Source organism: Hyla sarda, chromosome 10, assembly GCF_029499605.1.
Source record: "Hyla sarda isolate aHylSar1 chromosome 10, aHylSar1.hap1, whole genome shotgun sequence".
NCBI lineage: Eukaryota > Metazoa > Chordata > Amphibia > Anura > Hylidae > Hyla > Hyla sarda.
Window position 1 is genome coordinate 62676919 of NC_079198.1, and position 22522 is coordinate 62699440.

Genomic DNA, 22522 nt, shown 5'->3' on the forward strand with positions numbered 1-22522 from the left:
ACCTTTTTTTTGGTCGATTGGGAGGGCTGTGGTCCTGAAGAGAGATCCTGGGAACCTGAGGACAATATCCTAGACAAAAGTCTGGTCCTCAGGTTCTCAGGCTCCAAGAAGAGGGGGAGACCCAAGGGGGGGGGTACTGTTACGCCGAGCGCTTCGGGTCCCCGCTCCTCCCCGGAGCGCTCGCTACACTCTCGCTACTGCAGCGCCCCGGTCAGATCCACTGACCGGGTGCGCTGCGATACCGCCTCCAGCCGGGATGCGATTCGCGATGCGGGTGGCGCCCGCTCGCGATGCGCACCCCGGCTCCCGTACCTGACTCGCTCTCCGTCGGTCCTGTCCCGGCGCGCGCGGCCCCGCTCCCTAGGGCGCGCGCGCGCCGGGTCTCTGCGATTTAAAGGGCCACTGCACCGCTGATTGGCGCAGTGGTTCTAATTAGTGTGTTCACCTGTGCACTCCCTATGTTTACCTCACTTCCCCTGCACTCCCTCGCCGGATCTTGTTGCCATCGTGCCAGTGAAAGCGTTTCCTTGTGTGTTCCTAGCCTGTGTTCCAGACCTCCTGCCGTTGCCCCTGACTACGATCCTTGCTGCCTGCCCCGACCTTCTGCTACGTCCGACCTTGCTTTTGTCTACTCCCTTGTACCGCGCCTATCTTCAGCAGTCAGAGAGGTTGAGCCGTTGCTAGTGATTACGACCTGGTTACTACCGCCGCAGCAAGACCATCCCGCTTTGCGGCGGGCTCTGGTGAACACCAGTAGTGACTTAGAACCGGTCCACTAGCACGGTCCACGCCAATCCCTCTCTGGCACAGAGGATCCACCTCCTGCCAGCCGGCATCGTGACAATTACATTTTAGTATCTTTAGATGTCAGCTCTTTATACACTATAATACAACATCGAGCTGGTTTAGAGGCAGTGAGACATTTTTTAACCAAAGATGATATTTTATCTGAACAAATAGATTTTATTCTAGATTTCATATTTTTTATTTGAACCCAAAATTATTTTTACTTTGAGGGAGACTTTTATCTGCAACTGATGGACACTGCCATGGGCACGAGATTCACGCCTAGTTATGCCAACCTTTTCATGGCAGCCTGGGAGGATACACATATTACTCCCAGGATAGGCACGGATCTCGTGCTCTGGTGGCATTATATTGACGACATTTTATTTATATGGAAGGTATCTAGGGATCTTTTAGAACTTTTTATTCAAAATTTTAATACAAATACAAAAATGTGAAATTTACACCACACATAGGCACTGAATCCCTCAAATTTCTGGACCTCTTGGTATCTGTACATCCACCAGAATTGACATGCTGTACTTATCAAAAACCTGTATCTAAGATAGTTTTATTCGTTTTGAAAGTTGCCATTTACCTAGGTGGCTCTTAAATGTACCTATAAGCTAATAGCGTAGGCTTAAGAGAAACTGCACTTTAGAATCTCAACTTGAAAAAGAAGCTTGTTCTTTAACTGAAAAATTCATTGAAAAGGGATACCTCAAAACAATGCTGAATAGATCTATTGATAAAATATGAGCACTAGATAGAAGATCCTTTTTCACACATACCAAGAAGCCAAAAATAACTGACCAAGATCCAAAACGTATCATTCCTTTTAACAAAGATTTTAAGCAAGTGGAGATTTTTTTTTTTTTTTTAAATTGCCACATTTAAAATTTCTTATAAAATTATAGGACAACACCTTCCTAATAATTCACCAATTGTTTACATGAAAGTACCGAATCTAGGTATACAAGTAGCACTTACTGTTAAACCCCCTTCTAACCGCCATGAAACTGGTTACAAACTAAAGGTTTCCACATATGTGGAACCTGTTGTAGAACTACAAATTTTCCCCCAAAAAATTGTAGAGGCATCTTCCACATCTAATAACTTCTCATTTAAAATAAAGGAATGTCTAAAATGTTACAGGTAAGGTGTTATCTATTTAGTGCAGTGTAAATGTGGTAAACAATACATTGGTCGTACCAAACGCCATTTTAAGACACGTATTTCTGAACACATTTATAATATTAAAAAAGGTATAAAAACACATCCCTTGTCCCTCCATTTTAATGAATATCACAAAAATGTGAGCAAATATTCACAGCTTTACAGAAGATGTTGGAGAAGTAGTGACTTCATCACATGCATGTCATGAGCAGAAGCAAGAAAAATCTTTGAATTTGACTTATTTATCTCTAAGGGACTCAATGCTGAACTGAAACTTTTTGGATTTCTTTAGGAAGCATGAGTCGGGTTCCCCCTCACGAACCGTCATCGGCTGGCCGTTTATCGACCAAATGACGGAACCTGGGGTCGACCCCGCTCATGTTATACTTCTACCCATTTATTATATTCCTTTATTATATTTACGTGTATGTATGTATACACACACACACACACATATATATATATATATATATATATATATATATATATTAATCATTCTATATTTTCTATTATTTTTCTTTTTCTCTTTTTCTTCTTTCTTTTTTCCTTATTCTATCCAATTCTTGTTCTTTTTCTTTTCTCCCTTTAATTTTTCATCCTATATTTTTCACTGTCCTTTGAGGACTGGTCTTGTATATAATTTACGCACTTTCGCACTGTTTCAGGACATTGTCATGCTGGAAGACCCAGAAACGACCCATCGACCCATCCATCCTCCCTTCAATACGCTGCAGTTGTCCCATCCCCTTTGCAGAAAAGCAGCCCCAAAAAATGATGTTTCCACCTCCATTCTTCACGGTTGGGATGGTGTACTTGGGGTTGTACTCATCCTTCTCCTTCCTCCAAACATGGTGAGTGGAGTTTAGACCAAAAAGCTCTATTTGTTGTCAGACCACATGACCTTCTCCCATTCCTCCTTTGAATCATCCAGATGGTCTTTGGCAAACTTCAGATGAGCCTGGTTCTATAGCATATTATGTTTCTATAGCATATTTAAAAGAAGAAAAACTACCACATGAGGACTAAGTTTAAAATTAGAGGGGCAAAGGTTTAAAAGTAATATCAGGAAGTATTACATTACTGAGAGAGTAGTGGATGCATGGAATAGCCTTCCTTCAGAAGTGATCGCTGCAAATACAGTGAAGGAGTTTGAACATGCATGGGATAAGCATAAGGCTATCCTCCATATAAGATAGGGCCAGGGACTATTGATAGGATTCTGATTATTGGGCACACTAGATGGGCCAAATGGTTCTTATCTGCCGACACATTCTATGTTTCTATGACATACACTGACTTGAGCAGGGGTACCTTGCATGCTCTGCAGTATTTTAATTCATGACAGCGTAGTGTGTTACTAATGGTTTTCTCTGAGACTGTGGTCCCAGCTCTCTTCAGGTTATTGACCAGGTCCTGCTGTATAGTTCTGGGCTGATCCCTCACCTTCCTCATGATCAGGTGAGATATTGAATGGAGCCCCAGACCAAGGGACATTGACCGTCATCTTGAACTTCCATTTTCTAATAATTGTGCCAACAGTTGTTGCCTTCTCACCAAGCTGCTTGCCTATTGTCCTGTAGCCCATCCCAGCCTTGTGCAGGTCTACAATTTTATCCCCGGTGTCCTTACTCAGCTGTTTGGTCTTGGCCATTGTGCAGAGGTTGGAGTCTGTTTGATTGAATGTGAGGACATGTGTCTTTAATACAGGTAACAAGTTCAAACAGGTGCAGTTAATGCAGGTAATGAGTGGAGAACAGGAGGGATTCTTAAATGAAAAATAACAGGCCTGTGAGAGCTGGAATTCTTACTGGTTGGTAGGTGATCAAATACATATGTCGTGCAATTAAATGCAAATTCATATTTTTTTTTTTAAATCATTGATTTTCTGGATTTGTTTTTTAGATTCCGTCTCTCACAGTTGAAGAGTAGCTATGATAAAAATTACAGACCTCTACATGCTTTGTAAGTAGGAAAACCTGCAAAATAGGCAGTGCATCAAATACTTGTTCTCCCCACTGTATGGTTATTGGTGCATAGTCCTTGTGAGAAATATTTTGATCTGTTGGTAAAAAGGAGATCCTCCAGCTGTTTCCAGGATGTCACCAGTTTGTGTCTATATTTTGTAACCAAAGAATTCACTCAGCATCTTAATTATATTCCAGATGTCTGGAATATAATTAAGATGCTGAGTGAATTCTTTGGTTACAAAATATAGACACAAACTGGTGACATCCTGGAAACAGCTGGAGGATCTCCTTTTTACCAACAGATCAAAATATTTCTCACAAGGACAAACTTTCTCCCTTTTTTTTCCAGGTCTTTATTAGGTAGGGGCTGGTCCAGGACTTAGTTTTATGACTGGGCCAGTTAACATAAATTTTGAGTGAATTTTCACTCAGACCTTGTACATAAGGATCGATCTCACACTCAGGCCTTGGGCCTGACATCTGGGCTCTCAGCAAGCTTCTTTTAGCTCTAAAAGGTTCTCTGTGTTTGTGTGTGCATGTGGTTCCTAGGTCAACATTTAACTTTTAGCCAACCCTGGAACAATTATAGTTACAGTGCAAAATGGTATAATTACAGCAAAAACATACAGAACTGCATCAAGCCAACAACACCCAACCAAAAAGGCCCTACAGGTTACCCAGTGGGTCACTGCATATATTTACACTGTCTAAGAATTAGACAGTTTAAGTTCATGTCTCCACACTACAGTGCTGTAGTAAGCAACAGCCTATTGTATTTTAGTATGAAGTTGCATGGAAAATGTGGGCCTCTGTACTGCCTCCAGAAACATTGCTCTGCCATGTGCATAGTGCTTTACTGTGAGCTGGTGACAGCAGGTTGTTAATGCAAAAGCTCTATAGAAATGTCTGGTTTCATTGTTGCTCTTTTAGAAGATTCTAAGAATGTTGGTGTATAGGGGACAGTCACCTTCAAAGTTTAGGTTATTTCTTAGAAAGGAACTTTTATTTTCAAGTTACTTTGATATTGTTTTCTTTGTGCCTTATGAAGTGCATCAGTGTTTAATAGCTACTGATGGTTCTTCAACTGTCTTCTCAATATATACTCGTCTTTTGCACTTTCACATGTGTCTATGCCTCAAGATTAACTGACTGCAAACTGTGTTACAAAAGTAATATTACTTTAATATTATGTGTTCAGTTCTGTTTTTACCAGTGTATACTAATTCTAATGGCTTTTTTGGTTGTATTATGTTAGAGATGAAGTTAAACTTTTTTTTATACATCAATATACATGAACATAATAGACATTTTATAACATACTAGCTGAGTACCCGGCGTTGTCCAGTTTTTCATTCCTAATCCTTTTTGGGGAGGAAAATCAACAAAGGAGGAAACTTTTGACTTTATATCCTGACTTCATATCCTGTCCTCATATCCCGACCTCATATCCTGTCCTCATATCCCTACCTCATATCCCGACCTCAAATCCCGTTCCCATATCCCGACTCCATATGCTTTCCGTCTTTGTGAGATGGGGTTTGGCTTGTACATCCACCAGGAGAGGCAGAGCGGAGCTTGTGGAGTAAGGTACTGGAAGTCTCATATACTTGCATGGGACTTAAAACAAAAATCTATCTTTTATATAAAGGTGTAGGTAAGGGTTAATTTAACTACCATATATTTTTATTTGACATATAAGTAATATGTGTACCAGGTATTATTGAAATATCTCCAGCCGTCAGGAAGTTATGCGGGAACATACATTTCCCATTGATTTGCATGGGACTTTAAACAAAAACACTGACTCTCACAAATGGGGGTAGTTAAGGGTTAAATTAACTCTCCTATATTTTAAGTGGACATATAAGTAACATGTGACCAAGTATTATCGAAATATCTCCAGCCGTTTGGAAGTTATTCAGTAACATGTATTTCCCATAGACTTGTATGGGACTTTAAACAAAAACCTCGACCCTGGCAAATGGGGTTGAGTAAGGGTTAAATCACCTATCCTATGTTTGTTGTTGACATATAAATAACATGTGTGCCAAGTTTCATGTTAATATCTTTAGCCATTTGGGCGTAATGCTGGAACATACACACAACATACACACACACACACATTGAGGGACATCATTATTTGTGTATGGTAGAAGCAGTTTACCCTTTTGCCAAATTCTAAATTATGCGCAGAAGTGCTAAATGTATCAATCAAGCGCAATGAGTTTCATAAATTGCAGGTAAATATAGTAATCTTCTCAATCCACTCTTTGAAAAATGGTATCAATGATTTAGAGCATCTTGCTATGTACAGTCCAAGATGGCTTATATTTGCGTTAAAAATATGGTCATTGCGCAAGATTTCTGCGGGTAAATGAAATGTATGTAGTTAATAAATCTGTGTGTACTAAATATGACACTTCAAGGTACACTGAAACCTACACATCTGGAGGAAATGCTCTACCAGAATGCACGCAAAAGAAGCAAAAAAATTTTGCCCAAAAATGTAATCACAAAACAGGGGTAAAATCTTTGATACATGTCCCCATTGAGTTATATATATATATATATATATATATATATATATATATATATATATATATATATATATAATTTGAATACAGTGATATCTTCAACACATATCAGCAGATACATGATAAAAACATTTATATTTTAAAAAGGAAGAAAACAAGACCATCTCAAATAAATTATCATTGAATGAGACAAATTACATGTGAGGCACGAAATCTAATGTATATGTAAGATGTACCATTGATCATATGATCGGTAAAAGCAGTGACCTTCTAAGGAGAACAGAAATCATTTGTAAGTCAAAGCAATATGAAATAGGGTCCATGCTCAATTAAATAGTGGCCAATATTCCATGAAACTATCAAAGGTTAGCCATAAAGCTCAGTCCTCTGGAATATTGATCAATGTTTCACAATAGAGTTGCATGAGTCCAATAAATCTTTACACTTCTAAGGGGTTAACCATAATTTCCAAGCATCTATTGGCACAACAGTGGTTCTACATATTAACACCAAATCTATTACACACAAGTAAGAATGTACTGGATAAGGCTTTTACAAATTTGGAGAAAGATGTTTAAAGTGATTGGCACATAATACAGGTTTCTAATATTAAGCTATATAAAGGAAGGTGTAATATAATTCAATGTTAAATTATATTATACCATTGCTTTTTCTGGTTTGGAATACCTAAAAGTGAATGAACATCATTTTGTTAAAAGGATTTTCCAAGATCAGATAAATCAGGTAAATGCTAGAGATGAGCGAATGACGAACCCGAATTCATTACAAATTTCATGAAATATTCGATTCGCAATGAATGCGAATATCGCCGCAATTCGATCGCACAAATCGCTTCATTAAATTCCATTTTACAGCGTTCCTGGCTAAAGGAGACCTAAAATGGCGGATCCACATGTGAGTACATGGGGCAGGGGATTTTGGCAGGGTGGGAAACTACGGCGGGAATAAAGGTAGGCGGGATGACCCTGAATCACATGCGAGATGCAGCCTATCAGTGTTCACTGACCCCTGTGATGTCACAGCCCTATATAATCGGCGGCCATCTTGCCTCTCTTCATTTCATCCATGCACTCAGAGAGAGAAGACTGGCTGAGCGTCTGTGTGTGAATTGTTTATACCACAGTGTACCACTGCAACTGCTAGTCACATCAGCATTGTGGACAGACAGGAGTGCAGTGCTTTGCTGTTCTCACTGAGAAGGATCTTATCCTAAATAAACCTCCTATTCACGTTATTGAGCATTGCATCAAAGAGGGGCAGATATCTTTTCGCTGCCTCATACAGATCAACAAGCTGCCTGAACTTTATGAACTCTCTTATCTCCTCATTTTTCAGCGCAATTCAGTGCTTTTTTTGCTCCACAATCATCTGCTGCTCAGAATTGTGTGTAGACTGTACATTTTTCAGCGGACTGTAGTGCATTTGTCTGCCCTCATACGTGCATACCACATGCCTATTTCAAAGCAGTCTACTATTTTGTATCTCTAACATGTCTAGATACAGGGAAAGTCCTGGCAAAAGTAATCCCCTGGTGTTTTTCAAAAATACTGATTTTTTCTGCGTATATTTGCACATATTTCTGCCCTCATCAGTGCATACCACATACGTACATCCAAGTAGTGTACCATTTTGTACCTGTTAATGTGTCAAGGGCCTACATACTATGAAAGTTCAAACAATAGTACTCACCGGCTGGTATTTTACAAACATACAGATTTTTGTCTGCGTATTGTTGCGCATATTTCTGCCCTCATCAGTGCATACCGCATACGTACATCCAAGTAGTGTACCATTTTGTATCTGTTAAGGGCCTACATACTATGAAAGTCCAAACAATAGTACTCACCGGTTGGTGTTTTAGAAAATACAGATTTGTTTCTGTGTATTGTTGCACATATTTCTGCCCTCATCAGTGCACATCGCATACATCCATCCAAGTGGTTTACCATTTTATACCTGTTAATCTGTCAAGGGCCTACATACTGTGAAAGTTGAAACAATAGTACTCACCAGCTGGTGTTTTACAAAAATACAGTTTTTTTCTGTGTATTGTTGCGCATATTTCTGCCCTCAGCAGTGCATACCGCATACGTACATCCAAGTAGTGTACCATTTTGTACCTGTTAATCTGTCAAGGGCCTACATGCTGTGAAAGTCCAGACAATAGTACTCACTGGCTGGTGTTCTAGACAAATACTGTTTAAAGAGTAGAGTAGCTTATTGTAATACCCTCATATACGTACTAAGTATGTCAGGCAGAGAAGTGCCAGGATGTGCACAGAGGAGTGGCAGAGGCCTAAATACTTAAGGCAGAGTTGGCAGCAGACTTGGGGCAAGTGGCAGAAGGAGTCGCAGCGAGAGGTCTGAGCTCCCGTTATCAGCCAGCGGTCATGTCTCCACCAGCAACCCATCTGCCGTCGTCGATTAGTTAACACGGTCATCCACTTCATCACAAGTGAGATCTGACACCCCCAGTCAACAGTCGGTGGGTTCCTCAGACACAACCCTCAGTTGGCATGGCCCGGGAGCAGTCCCTGTCCTCCCATTGCCTTTGTCCTATGCTGTTCCCTCTCCTAGAGAAGTTTCTTATGCTATGGGTTCAGCTCCACTATTGAGGATGATCTAATAGAGGACAGTCAGCAGCTACTGCCCAGCCAAGAATGGGAGGAGACATGCTTCGCTTGCTCCGCTGGGCAGCCAAGTAGTGATGCGGAGAGTGACGTGGGAGGTGGTGTTGCAAGGGTTCAGGGTCCTGAAGCAGACACTGTTGGGGAACCTGAGGAGGACATCAGTGACGTGCACACACCTGTTGATAATGATGAAGCCGATCGCAATTGGAAGCCGGGTGAAGAAGGGGCTTCATCATCATCAGGAGAAGAGAGTTGCAGGTTGCCCTTGAGGCAGCAGCTGAGGCAGCAAGGCGGTAGCACGGTTGGCAGTCAGCAAGGTGGCAGGAGTGGAAATTCAGGAGCCAAACGTGCCCGCGGGAGACCACCTGCTTCACGGCAGCCTACCTTTCCGGGAGATAGTGGAACAGGGGTTTCTGGAGATGGCGCCAGTAGCAGTCAATTAGTGCGGACTGTAGGTGGGAAAATCAGCTACTCAGCTGTGTGGAAGTTTTTCATCAGGCATCTTGAGGAGGTTCACGTAGCCACATGCAAGATATGTCGGCAGAAGATGTCGGCACCACGGCCCTGCGTCAACACATGCTTTGCCACCATAAAGCAGCCTGGGAGAACCGTGGCTCCGATGTAGTGGTCCAGCCTGCTGCATCACCCAGTGGCCATCTGCTCCCTACTTCATCTAGCGGAGGCTCCACCACCTCAGCCGAAGGGAGATATATGTCAAACCCTCCTTCTGTCGCTCCAGATGCTCCTGCTTCTCCCGCTTTTAGTCAGCCATTCCGCCAACAATCCATCGGCGAAGCCATGTCCAAGAGACAACAGGATGCGCCCACTCATCCAACGTCGCAGAAGTTGAATGTGCTCCTGTCCAAGTTGCTGGTGCTGCAGTCCCTCCCTTTTCAAGTGGTGGACTCCGCACCCTTCAGAGAATTGATGGCTTGTGCCGAGCCGTGGTGGAGAGTCCCAAGCCGTCATTTCTTTGCGAATAAGGCAGTACCAGCCCTGCATAAGTTTGTACAAGAGAAGGTGGGGCAGTCCTTTAGCCTGTCGGTGTGTTCAAAAGTGTACGGCAGCGCTGACGTGTGGAGCTGTAACTACGGGCAGGGACACTACTTGTCCTTTACGGCCCGCTGGGTAAATGTGGTTTGTGCACAGTCACAACAGCAACTTGGACAGGTCACACCACTTCCTCCTCCATTCTCTCGCTCTCAGGCTGTTGGTCCTGTGACAGTGTGTGACAGTGTGTGTCCTAGGCCTCCACTGCACGTATAAATCTCGGTAGCCCTTCATCGTACCATGTGTGTAGGGCACGGCGGTGTCAAGCTGTTCTTCACATGGTTTGCCTTGGTGAACGGAGTCACACAGGGGAGGAACTGCTAAAATTAATTCGTAAAGAAATCCGAGTATGGCTTACTCCACGAAATCTGGAAATGGGAACCATGTTGACCGACAACGGGAAGAACATCGTGTCTGCGCTGCGACAAGGAAGTTTGAAACATGCCCCCTGCATGGCACATATGTTGAATCTGGTTGTCAAGCACTTCCTGAATTCTTCACCCCATTTGCAAAACATCCTGACAATGGCAAGGAAACTGTGCAAGCACTTCAGCCACTCGTACACCGCAAAGCACACCTTCCTTGAGCTTCAGCGTCAGAATGGTACCCACAATATAGTCTTATTTGTGACGTTGCCACAAGTTGGAATTCCACCCTCCATATGTTGAACAGACTATACGAACAAAGAAAAGCCATCACCGATTTCCTGATGATCCAAGCAGATAGGAGTACTCCCCTGTGTAACTTAAATGTAAACCAGTGGAAGCTCATACGTGACACCTGCCATTTGCTGAGGCCCTTTGAGGAAGCCACACTATTTGTAAGTCGCCTGGATTACGGCATGAACAATGTAATTCCACTCCAACATTTCCTATAACATATGATTGAAACGATGGCTGGTCACGGCAATGGAGACGTTGCGCCTACATCTCAAGGCTACATGAGCCCTTTGGGGGCTGAACTGGAGGAGGAGGATGATGGGCAAAGTGGAGCACAGTTTAGGTTGGATGAGATGGCCGGTGTTTCTAGTCATCGGACAGGAGAGGAGGAGCAGGAGCAGCCAGAGGAGCAACAAGGTTATGAGAAAGGCGAGACAGAGGACCCAGACACACCATGGCAGTATGCAGTGGAGATGGAGGCAGGTAGTTCCTCCGAGTCACTGGCGCAAATGGCACAATGCATGCTCAGTTGCTTGTCGAATTGTCAAAATTCTTCACCGTGATGACTTCTGGCTCTCCACCTTATTGGACCCTCCCTACCATCCCAGAATGGGGGCCTTTTTTACAACTACAGGACAAACTGACCTACTACAGACAGATCCTCCGAAGTCAGTTGGCCGATGCCTATCGGCGACATGGTCCATCCACTCGCAGGTCTGACTCAGGGGGCCCTCTGCGCTCATCTTCCACTGCCGCGGCTGCTGGGGAGGGGAGGGCTGGCAGGAGCAGTACCAGCTCCATCAGCAGCAGCCTGAGTCTACAGTCGCTGATGAGTAGCTTTCTTCACCTACATAGTGAAGCAACTCATCAGCAGCAGGTAGACATGGAGCAGGACCTGAACCAGCAGGTGGTGGCATACCTTGACATGGCCATGCCAACAAACATTGAAGATCCGCTGGACTTCTGGGCAGCCAAACTTGATTTATGGCCGCAAGTAGCAGAGTTTGCCCTTGAAAAGCTGTCCTGCCCGGCCAGTAGTGTGCCATCAGAGTGGGTGTTGAATGCGGCCGGGGCCATAGTCATCCCAAGGCGAACTCGTCTGTCCTCTAAAAATGTGGAGAGACTGACGTTTGTCAAGATGAATCAGGGATGGATCAGCCAGGATTTCCAGCCACCAATGCCAGATGCCTCAGAGTAGATTGACCATGCTGCTACACCAACTCTTCCCAATTATGGTTATGAAACCCTCTTGGGTACTGCAAATGCCTGCTCCTGACTCATCCTGTGTCTCTTTCAGGAACTACTTGCCTCACTGATGCTTCTGGCTTTGGGCCTTTAATTTTTGGATGTTTTGCAGTAGCTAAATACATGCTTAATGCAAATTTCAACATTGATCTTTAGTGAAGGGGTTATGAAACCCTCTTGGGTACTGCGAATGCTTGCTCCTGACTCATCCTGTGTCTTTCAGGAACTACTTGCCTCGCTGATGCTTCTGGCTTTGGGCCTTTAATTTTTGGATGTTTTGCAGTAGCTAAATACATGCTTAATGCAAATTTCAACATTGATCTTTAGTGAAGGGGTTATGAAACCCTCTTGGGTACTGCAAATGCTTGCTCCTGACTCATCCTGTGTCTTTCAGGAACTTCTTGCCTCCCTGATGCTTCAGGCCTTGGGCCTTTAATTTTTGGATGTTTAGCAGTAGCTAAATCAATGCTTAATGCAAATTTCAACATTCATCTTTAAATGTAAGGGGTTATGAAACCCTCTTGGGTACTGAGAATGCCTGCTCCTGACTCATCCTGTGTCTTTCAGGAACTACTTGCCTCACTGATGCTTCTGGCTTTGGGCCTTTAATTTTTGGATGTTTTGCAGTAGCTAAATACATGCTTAATGCAAATTTCAACATTGATCTTTAGTGAAGGGGTTATGAAACCCTCTTGGGTACTGCAAATGCTTGCTCCTGACTCATCCTGTGTCTTTCAGGAACTTCTTGCCTCCCTGATGCTTCAGGCCTTGGGCCCTTTACAAAAGCCCCTTACAAAAAGTCGCAAGTCTACTCCAGGTCTGACCTAGAGTACAAAACTCCCGTATTTGAGCAAATTCTCACAATCTCACAAAAGTCTCAGATGTGACTTTTTTGTTTTGCTTATGTGCACCAAATTTATCAACCCCTGTGATAGTAATGATAAATATGTAGCACATAAGCAAAACTAAAGTAAGAAAAAAATGACTTCAGAACTTGCTTGCCAAAGCAAACAATGATAAATGTCAGCCTAAATCACTATAGTAAATTTCACAGAAATTCTCTACAGAGAAGGAAAGAGTTTCAAACAAGCAGATCAGAGGCGGCTCTCCCATTAGGAGAGTTAGGCAGTCACCTAAGGCCTTGCGCTGGAGGGGGCCTCCCAGCCGCCTAACTCATCCCTATGTGAGTGGCGATGTGTACAATGTATGCATTGCCACTCTGCAGAGCCCACCAGTCCTTAATGCATTAAACTATAAGCGTTTCTTACAGACACCCCTATAGTTAAATTCGGCCCGATTGGATGTTTTGACAGAGCAAAGAGCAATTTGCTCCTCACCCTGTCAATCACTCTTGTGGCTGCCCACATTACGTAGGCAACCACATGAGGGACAGCATCCTTCCTCTGCGCTTTATAAACACAAATGGAAAAGTACACCATATAGCGCACACCCAATCAATATACAAAAGATCTTTATTAGAAAATACAAAAATCACTTAGAATATGTCTAATCAGACAACAGAGAAACTCCCATAAAAACATTTTAAAAAGGCATAAACATGCCCTCCCACAACACGGGGGAGCCCCTCGGACCCCTCCCAGGACACCCCAATATGTTTTGAAATTCAAACACTGTCTCTGAATACATATCCTAATAACATAGCGTCTTAACAATCTACATATGTTCGAATAAAGGAATATGTAAATGGTCACTACCACAGACTCTCAAATACAAATATACAATATACAACCTGATTATAGGGAAATCCCCAAGTATTACAGACATGAAGCTGGGAAATGCAAGAACCAGAGGCAATGAAATAAATGATCCCTGTACAGGTGTCCTCCTGAAACCCACGCGTTTCATCACCGACTGGTGACTTCCTCAGGGGTGTTATGGAAAAAGATAACCTAGTTCATTATATATCCTGTTGGCTTAATTAGTTAATGGACGGTGCCGGTTGATCCTTACACCACATGCATACTCCACTCTCTGATGGCGGTGACCGCCCGCTTGTGTTTCCGGGTTGTTCCCATCACTTCCTGTATCTAAGTGTACTCGCATGCACACTACAGACATAAAATTATTGTCACACATTGCGCTTGTGCATAATGACACGCATACTAAAACGCACATAACCTGTTACAATGATGTCGGCCCGGACTGCGCACGCGAAAATGTGCATGATCAGAATGACCGAACAATTAAACACAAGCATTCCAGTTCAGTCCTATTGACTTAGATATGCGCACGCAAGAGTCATAGTTGCGCATGCGCAGCGGCATATATTCAATTCTCAATTAACACTTAATTTGGGATTTTCCTAGTATAATGACGGAAAATATGGATTTTATAAAGACAGGAGGCGAGTATCAAATGCATATTCTTTCTTTATTATGCCCAATAGCAGAAAGAACAAATGTAAAATGAGTGTAACAATGGAAGAAAAAAGATGCTGGTCACCTAGGCAACCTGACCGCACCCCTCTTCCAACATCTCCCCCAATCCTATCCGACCTTGCTCCATAAAAGCTCCTGTAGACTCCACCTCCTCCTCTTTCTTTATGCCGAACTTCCACGGAAATCACGCCACCATCCGCGTCCCGAACATACGAACTCATCCCATTACGAAGGAACTGGAACAATAAACTCAAACCAACTTGTGAACGACCATTACTTGAAGACGGAAACCTCAACCAGCGAACTGTAGAAGCAGAAGACCCAGCTTCCTGAACATTGTTGCAAACTCTTCTCAATATCCTGAAACAAAAGAAAACATATATCGTAATAGGGAAGGAGCCCAAAACACAGGGAGGGATGATACTCGCCTGCTGTCTTTATAAAATCCATATTTTCCGTCATTATACTAGGAAAATCCCAAATTTTATTGCAGACAGGAGGCTTGTATCAAATGCAAGTTCAAAGTAACAACCATACAAGGAAACACACCAACATCTAATAACATTGACATAGCAATATAAAAATAAAACGTCCGGAAGGTCTCTTCAGATGACCAATCCGCCGCCTTTAAAATATCCGACAACGAACCTCCCGCCTGAGCTACCTTAGTAGCCATGGCTCCTCTAGTGGAGTGTGCACGAAAAAGCAACACATCCACACCCGCCAGGGCCATCGATTTACGCACCCAACGCGCCAGCGTCAGAGAAGAAACCGGAAGATATGGTGGAGAAAAAGAAACCAACAATTGTGAAAATTGCGGAGAGCGAAACTGTCTAGTTCTGATCTGATATCCCTTCAAACACTGAACAACACATAGTTTGGGATGAAAAGGAAACAGTGGATAAAATACAGTACGTATATTCGTTTTCGTACATCTAGCAATAGTAAATTGAACCCCATGAGGTGTAAATTGTCTCCTGGAGATGTCCAACGCGCGTACGTCTGACACACGTTTAATGGACACCAGACACAACAGCATCATGAGTTTATACGACAACAATTTTAGTGACAACCTGTCATTGTCCTCCCAAGAAGTGAACATGCCAAGTACCATAGACACATCCCAAGTGGCTAAGTACCGATGGGCTGGACTACGCTTAAATCTAATACCTTTCAAAAGACGGCAAACCAACGGGTGTTCCCCTAGCTCAACCCCATCCATTGGGACGTGTTGAGCTGAAATCGCAGACCTATAGACATTAATGGAGCTATAAGCCTTACCTGCATCAAACGTTTCCGATAAAAAATTCAACACTCCGGACACAGGGGCATGAATGGGATCCAATTGCCGTTGAGAGCACCAATGAACCCATAATCCCCAGGCCGCTCAGTAAGCTGATCTGGTACCCGGAGCCCATGCTTCACGCATGAGGTCTGTAGCTGACCGTGAAAAACCTGTGTCAAATCCTGGTGACCCGATATCAACCAAGCTACTAAGGGTAATTGACCCGACAGCACTAACAGATGTGGTTCCCCCGACGGATTCTGCAGGACTTCGGGGAACATGGGACAAACCCTTGGACAATCCATGGTCATCCCCAAAATCTGAGGAAACCACTACTGGGTTGGCCACCATGGGGTGATCAACACCAAGGTCGCCCTCTGCTCCCTCGCCTGCCATAATACCCTGGGTATCATGGCGAATGGCGGGAACGCATAAAGCGTGTCCTGCGGCCAAACCTGCCGAAACGCACCCTTCGCCACAGCCTCCGGATCTGGTCTCCAACTGAAGAACCGGGGGAGCTTGCGATTGAGTCGAGAGGCAAACAAATCCAGACTCAGAGGACCCCATAAATTCTGGATGGCAAGAAAGACCTTTGGATGCAACGACCAACCGCTTCCATCCACCAGATATCTGGAGTTCCAATCCGCTACAGCATTGGATACCCCTGGCAGATACTCCGCCTGAAGAACAATGTTCCTGTCCAGGCAAAACAGCCACAGTTCCATCGCCAAGTCCGCCAATGTTTGAGACCTCGTGCCCCCTAAGTGGTTGATGTACTGCACAGCTGTGATGTTGTCCATGCGCAACAATATGCAGCAATCCGTCTCGTGACACGCAAAGCTCTTGAGAGCAAACGAACCCGCGAGCAATTCCAGGCAGTTGATGTGCAACTGAGATTCTACTGGAGACCACTTGCCCCCTGTGGCTGAAGAACTGCACCGGGCACCACAGCCATTCAGACTGGCATCTGACACTATGATAAGGTCCGGTTTGGAGTTGAATATTGTCCTCCCGTTCCAATCCTGAACATGGTGGAGCCACCATAACAGTTCCTCGCGAACATCTTGCAAGATCGGAACCTGGCCGCAAATGTCAGGCCTCCTGACAAATGATTAATCTTCAGCCTCTGAAGTGCTCTGTAGTGCAAGAGTGCCTGTGGCCTGAATCAAGGAAGATAGCAGACCCACAATTCGAGCAACTGGCTGAAGAGACGCCAACTGTTTGCGCAGTATTACCCTGATCTCTTTGCGCAATAACCGAAGATTCTTGGTCGGCAAGCTCAAAGTCGCTGACCGGGAGTTCACCATCAACCCCAGAAACTCCATCTCTTGCGCCGGCCTCACGACAGACTTCTGTTCGTTGATAAGGAATCCCAACTCTGTGAACAGGGTCATGGTCCAGTCTACGTGAAGTAGGGCCTGTTGTCCCGTATGGGCCATGATCAATATATTGTCCAGATATATGATCAAACGAACCCCTCGACTTCGTAGAGCGGACACGACTGGTCTCATGAGCTTGGTGAAACACCAAGGGGCGGACGACAGACCGAATGGGAGACAGGTGAACTCCCATTTCCGGCCTCCCCACAGAAACTGAAGAAACTGACGGGAAGAAGGGTGAATCGGTACCGTAAGGTACGCGTCCTTCAAATCTATTTTCGCCAGCCAATCTTCCGGGAGCAACAAATCTGTTAGGAGATGAAAGCCCTCCATCTTGAAGTGGCGATAGAAAACGCACTCGTTTAGGCCCCTTAGGTTGATTAGCGGCCTGTGGCCTCCGTCTTTCTTCTTTACCAGAAAGATGTTGCTGAGGAAACCAGGTTTGCTCATCTCCACCGGACTTATAGCGTGTTTGGTATAGAGATCTTCTATCTCTGTTTGAATCAGAGCCCTGTCTGACTGTGAAAACTGAATGCCCCTCGGCCAACAAGTTTGAACCGGTATTGTCATGAATTCTATGACGTAACCCTGCACGGCCTGAAGAACCCATGGGTCCGGAGTAATCAGGGACCAAGCGTGGGAAAAATATCTCAGCCTGCCCCCCACCGGAATAATCTGAATTGGCCTGGTGACTTGACCAACCTGTGTCTCTTCCTCTGGAGAAACCTCGAGGAACTCCCCTAGCCCTCCAGGGCCGACCTCTGGGTGGGAAGAAGGGGGTAGCAGGGGCTGTAGAGGTGACTGCATGCAATTGTGGTCTTTCCTGCACGTAATGTACGGGACCTCTGGTTTGGGGCCTGAAGTAAGCTCCTCGGCCGGAAGGGCGACCCCTACCCCTTCCAGCCTTTTGCGAAAACCTAGTTGGTTTTCTTTAAAGATGTCTGGACCTTGTCAAGGCTGGCAAAGAGTCCCACAAACTTATTAATATTTTTTATCAGTGAGTCTCCAAAGAGAAGGCCTTCAGCGGACGGGCCTGGCTCCTCAGTCGCTAAGTGAGTCAGCTGAGGGTCCAATCTCATCAGCACGGAGCAATGCCGTTAAGCCGACATGGCAGCATTGGCGTTGCCAAGAAGAAAAGTGGCCTTGAGGGCCCATCCTCTTAGCACCTCCGCGTCCACATATGTACCAGCGGACACCGCCTGTTCGGCCATGTTTAAAATTTTTGTCAGTGGTCCGATCAGATCGAGGAGTTTATCCTGATTTAAACGATCGATCTAACCCTTTACTAGGGTTTGTACCCTACTTAAGCAAGTACTTGACCAAAATAAGGTCCATCTCAGGGGTCACAGCCACTTTATTGGCGACTGATGGACGAGGACATTCTGACCTGAGCTTATTCCTGTTACCCCTTTCTAGGGGTCTTCTCAGCCATGCCTCAATATATCTGGCAACCAGAGGAATTGGGGTCCACTCTCCCGACCGCGGATGTTTTATATCCTCCGGGTCAAAGAAAGGGACCCCCATAGAATCCAAAATGGCATTGGCAGCCACACCTCCATCATGGGAAGAACCAGAAGGTTGAACCTCGTCTTCCTCACAATCCACATCATCTGCATCACTGAAGGCGGAATTGACAGAAATGTGAGAAGCCCTTTCGGATTCAGAATCCGAGTCATCCACGAAGGAATCGGGCTTATTCCGCTTAGCGGAATGATGAACCCGGCCATAATCTACGTCCTCCCGGGCGGAGGGTCTTGTGCCCGTAAACGGGGTGCTGCCCACAGGCAAGGGGTCAGCTGTAATCTTTAGGCTCTCTCCTGCCTTAGATGGTACTGCAGGAGAGGTCATTAAGGCATTACCATGATAACGTTTCCGGTCCGCCTTCCCGGATTTATGGGAGCTAGAGGTATGAGTCTGGTCCGAAGGACCTGCTAGTGGTACAGCCGGAGGGGCCGCCACGTCCATAGAAACAGACCCGGTTATGTTTTCATTAACCAAGGCCATAGCGGAAGCAAGGGCAGCGTGAACAGAACTGTGGACCAATTGCTGGATTTGATCAGTGGGCATGCGATCCTGGTCCTGGATAGTATTGGGGCCTTCTCCCAAGGTCAATTCCATTTTGCTTTCTGACATGGTAAAGCAGGTAAAACGAGGGCAAGCTAAATCAGGGGCTTTAATAATGCCAAGAAGTATCACAGGGCTGTGGAGAGGAAATAGAAATGCAATAAATACACAGTTTATTAACAGGGTAGAACACAATACAAATAGAGGAGTATACAGGGGGAAACAGTGTAAGATTCTGCAGAACCACTAGAGGGCGTCCACAGCCCTTGGACCATACAGGCTGACAGGGGATTGACAAACCCCCTGAAGCCCTATGCCGCAGCACAGTAACACTTGCCAGAACAGAATCCCTCCCTTCACTCTGCTAGTCTAGGTCTTACTGCGCCGAAACACTAGCAGGGCAGAGGGAGAAGGCCACAGATGCGCCGACGTGATCGCAGCGGCAAGGGGAGCGGAGCTGCGGTCCCGCCGTGAGTCTCACGATACCAGCCGCTCTCACGTGACCTACGCAGCGCGCGCTGGTAATCGGAGAAGGAGGCGGGCCGCACACTGAAGAAGAAGGGTGACATCACCTGTAATGGTGGAGACCCGCCGAGAACAGCTAAGCCAACAATAACAGAGAAAAAAAACGCTGCACAGGAAGGAAAAGGGGAAATGAAATGAAAGTGCAGCAAAACCAAAGCGGGGAACAGAGAGAGAGCACCGGGGTATGAAGTATCTACCCTGTTGCAAGGGAATAGAAACTAAAGAATATGTATGAGTATAAATATAGGAAATATATGAAAAGCACTATGAAGAAGTAGGGAAAAGGAGGGAATAGAGAGAGTTGTGAAAAACTCAAACACCTCCTCGCAGCAAAATGTATAAAACAATAACAGAGATGGAGAGTAGTACTTATCTGTCTATTGAGCAGAAAGATAGAGGAAGAGGTGGAGTCTACAGGAGCTTTTTTGCAGCAAGGTCGGATAGGATTGGAGGAGATGTTGGAAGAGGGGTGCGGTCAGGTTGCCTAGGTGAGTAAATATAAACACACTCAGTTCCTAAATACCGTAATCCCTAACAACATGAAGTCATACAAAACCGACTATTTCTGTGACAAATATTTCGTAGTTCATTATATCCCAGTACTGCACATATAGAGATATACAAGCATTTAAGTCCTAAGTACCGTAACCCCTAGCAACATATAATAGTACATAACAAATCTCTTCTATCCAATATATCCCAGTAGTGTACATATAGATATACAATAAAGCATTTAAGTCTTAAATACCCTAACCCCTAGCAAAATGTAATAATGCAAATTACTTCTATGACATGATTTCAATATCCAATATATCCCAGCAGTGTACATATAGAAATACAATCAAAATAATAATAAGCACACTCAATTCCTAAGTGCTGTGACCCCTAATAAATAATACGCACCCAACATATAAACCTTCATTACACAATACTTCTGTGCCACATATTTCTATGTACATTTCATTCCAATAGACATACAGGCACACTCAAATCTTGAATACCGTAACTCCTACCAACATATAATAATGTATAAAATTACTTCTGTAACATATATTTCTATGACCAATATATTCCAGTAGTGTTCATAAAAATATGATGTAAAAATAATAATAAGGATAGTCACACTCAATTCCTGTATGCCGTAACCCCTAGCAATGTGTAATCTAACATAACACATTATTTCTGTGACACATATTTCTGTCTATTGTATCCTAATAGTGCACATAATAATGTACAATAGGGTTGAAGACAAGCACACTAAATTCCTGAATACCGTACCCACTAACAACATAACATAACAAACTCCTCCTATGTCACATATTTCTATATCCATTTTATCCCAATAGTACACATATAGGTATAAATAAAGGTATACTTATTAATAAAAACGTCAAAGGTGCATAGGAAAAATGCATAATTGGCCCCCTTGCTGTATCTTAACAATCATCTCATTCCTATACCCTTCTTAGTATTATTCACCATATATACAAGTACCTATAACATATACCCATCACATGATAGCCGTCCATCACACTGCTCTTCAAATCACATTCATACTTCTTTCATAGCTCAGATCCCAGGTACCTTTCTCTGCGCTCTGGCGCATGAGTGATGTCATCATGCACCGAAGCAAAGACTGGAGGAGAAGAAACAAGAGAGGACATGCTGCTGACTACAGAAGCTAAGTGAGTATGTTAGTTTGTTTGTTTTTTTACCATTGTCAAGAGGGGTTTTGGGCTTCACTACTATTAGTACTTACTGCTGCTGCTCTTGCTGCTCCTACCTAACGGGGGCTGCTTCTACTGCTACCTAAAGGGGGCTTCTATGCTTCCTAAAGGGAGCTGCTGTTACTGCTAACTAAAGGGGGTTGCTGCTGATACTTAAAGGGGTTGATGCTGCTGATAGGGATGACCGTTATGTTTCTGATGACTGATAAATATATTAATACTAATATGCCATTGCTGATGGAAAAATATATTTGTTACCTTCCCCTTAACCCATCAACCAGCTTGCAATCTGCTTGTGACTACGATGGAGGCCTTGCCTTGACGTTGGCACGGCTGAGATAAGAAGTTAAAAGCTAAATATCTGACGGACAGAGAACTCTGGAATTTCCCCGTAGAGGAACTTCACCCAATAAATTAATGGACACTACATGTGATCATTTATATGGACGCAATAATCAAACAACCAATCAAAATGTAACATGCTGATTTTGACATAATAACTAAACCTCCTTCTTTGTCAAATGTAAAAACTAAATGTACTTCTTGGATTAAACAGAACTTCTTTGGGGCATCTGCAAGTATGCTGAGAAAGAGTTTATACCAACAGGCCTGTTTGGAGTATAATTCTTGTGTCGACACTTAGCAGTATATAACAGCACAGTCAATCACATTTGAAAGCCTCTCATCGAGCCATCCTTGACACTGCTATCTAAAGGGGGCTGCTCCTGCTGCTACCTAAAGGGGCTGCTGCTACCTAAAGTTGGCTGCTGCTCCTACCTAAAGGGGGCTGCTGCTGCTACCTAAAGGGGGTTGCTCCTGCTACCTAAAGGGTGTTGCTCCTGCTACTTAAAGGGGGTTCCTGTTGCTTCCTAAAGGCTGCTGCTGCTACCTAAAGGTGGCTGCTGCTGTTTCTACCTAAAGGGGACTGCTGCTACCTAAAGGGGGCTGCTGCTGCTACTACAACCTATAGGGGGCTGCTGCTACTACTGCTAAAAGCAGGCTGCTACCACTACTACTGCTTAAAGGGGCTGCTGCTACTACCTAATGGTGGCTACTACCACCTAAAGAGGCTGCT

General features: G+C 44.3%; 1 long non-coding RNA gene across 1 annotated transcript in view; it reads left to right on the top strand.

Moving 5' to 3' along the window:
- The first annotated feature begins 2766 nt into the window (after positions 1-2766).
- LOC130294542 (uncharacterized) overlaps positions 2767-22522 on the top strand; it is a 47428-nt gene continuing 27672 nt past the window's right edge. The window contains exons 1-2 of the long non-coding RNA XR_008848530.1: positions 2767-2813; positions 3865-3924. This is a non-coding gene — a long non-coding RNA (uncharacterized LOC130294542). The remainder of the gene's footprint in view (positions 2814-3864; positions 3925-22522) is intronic.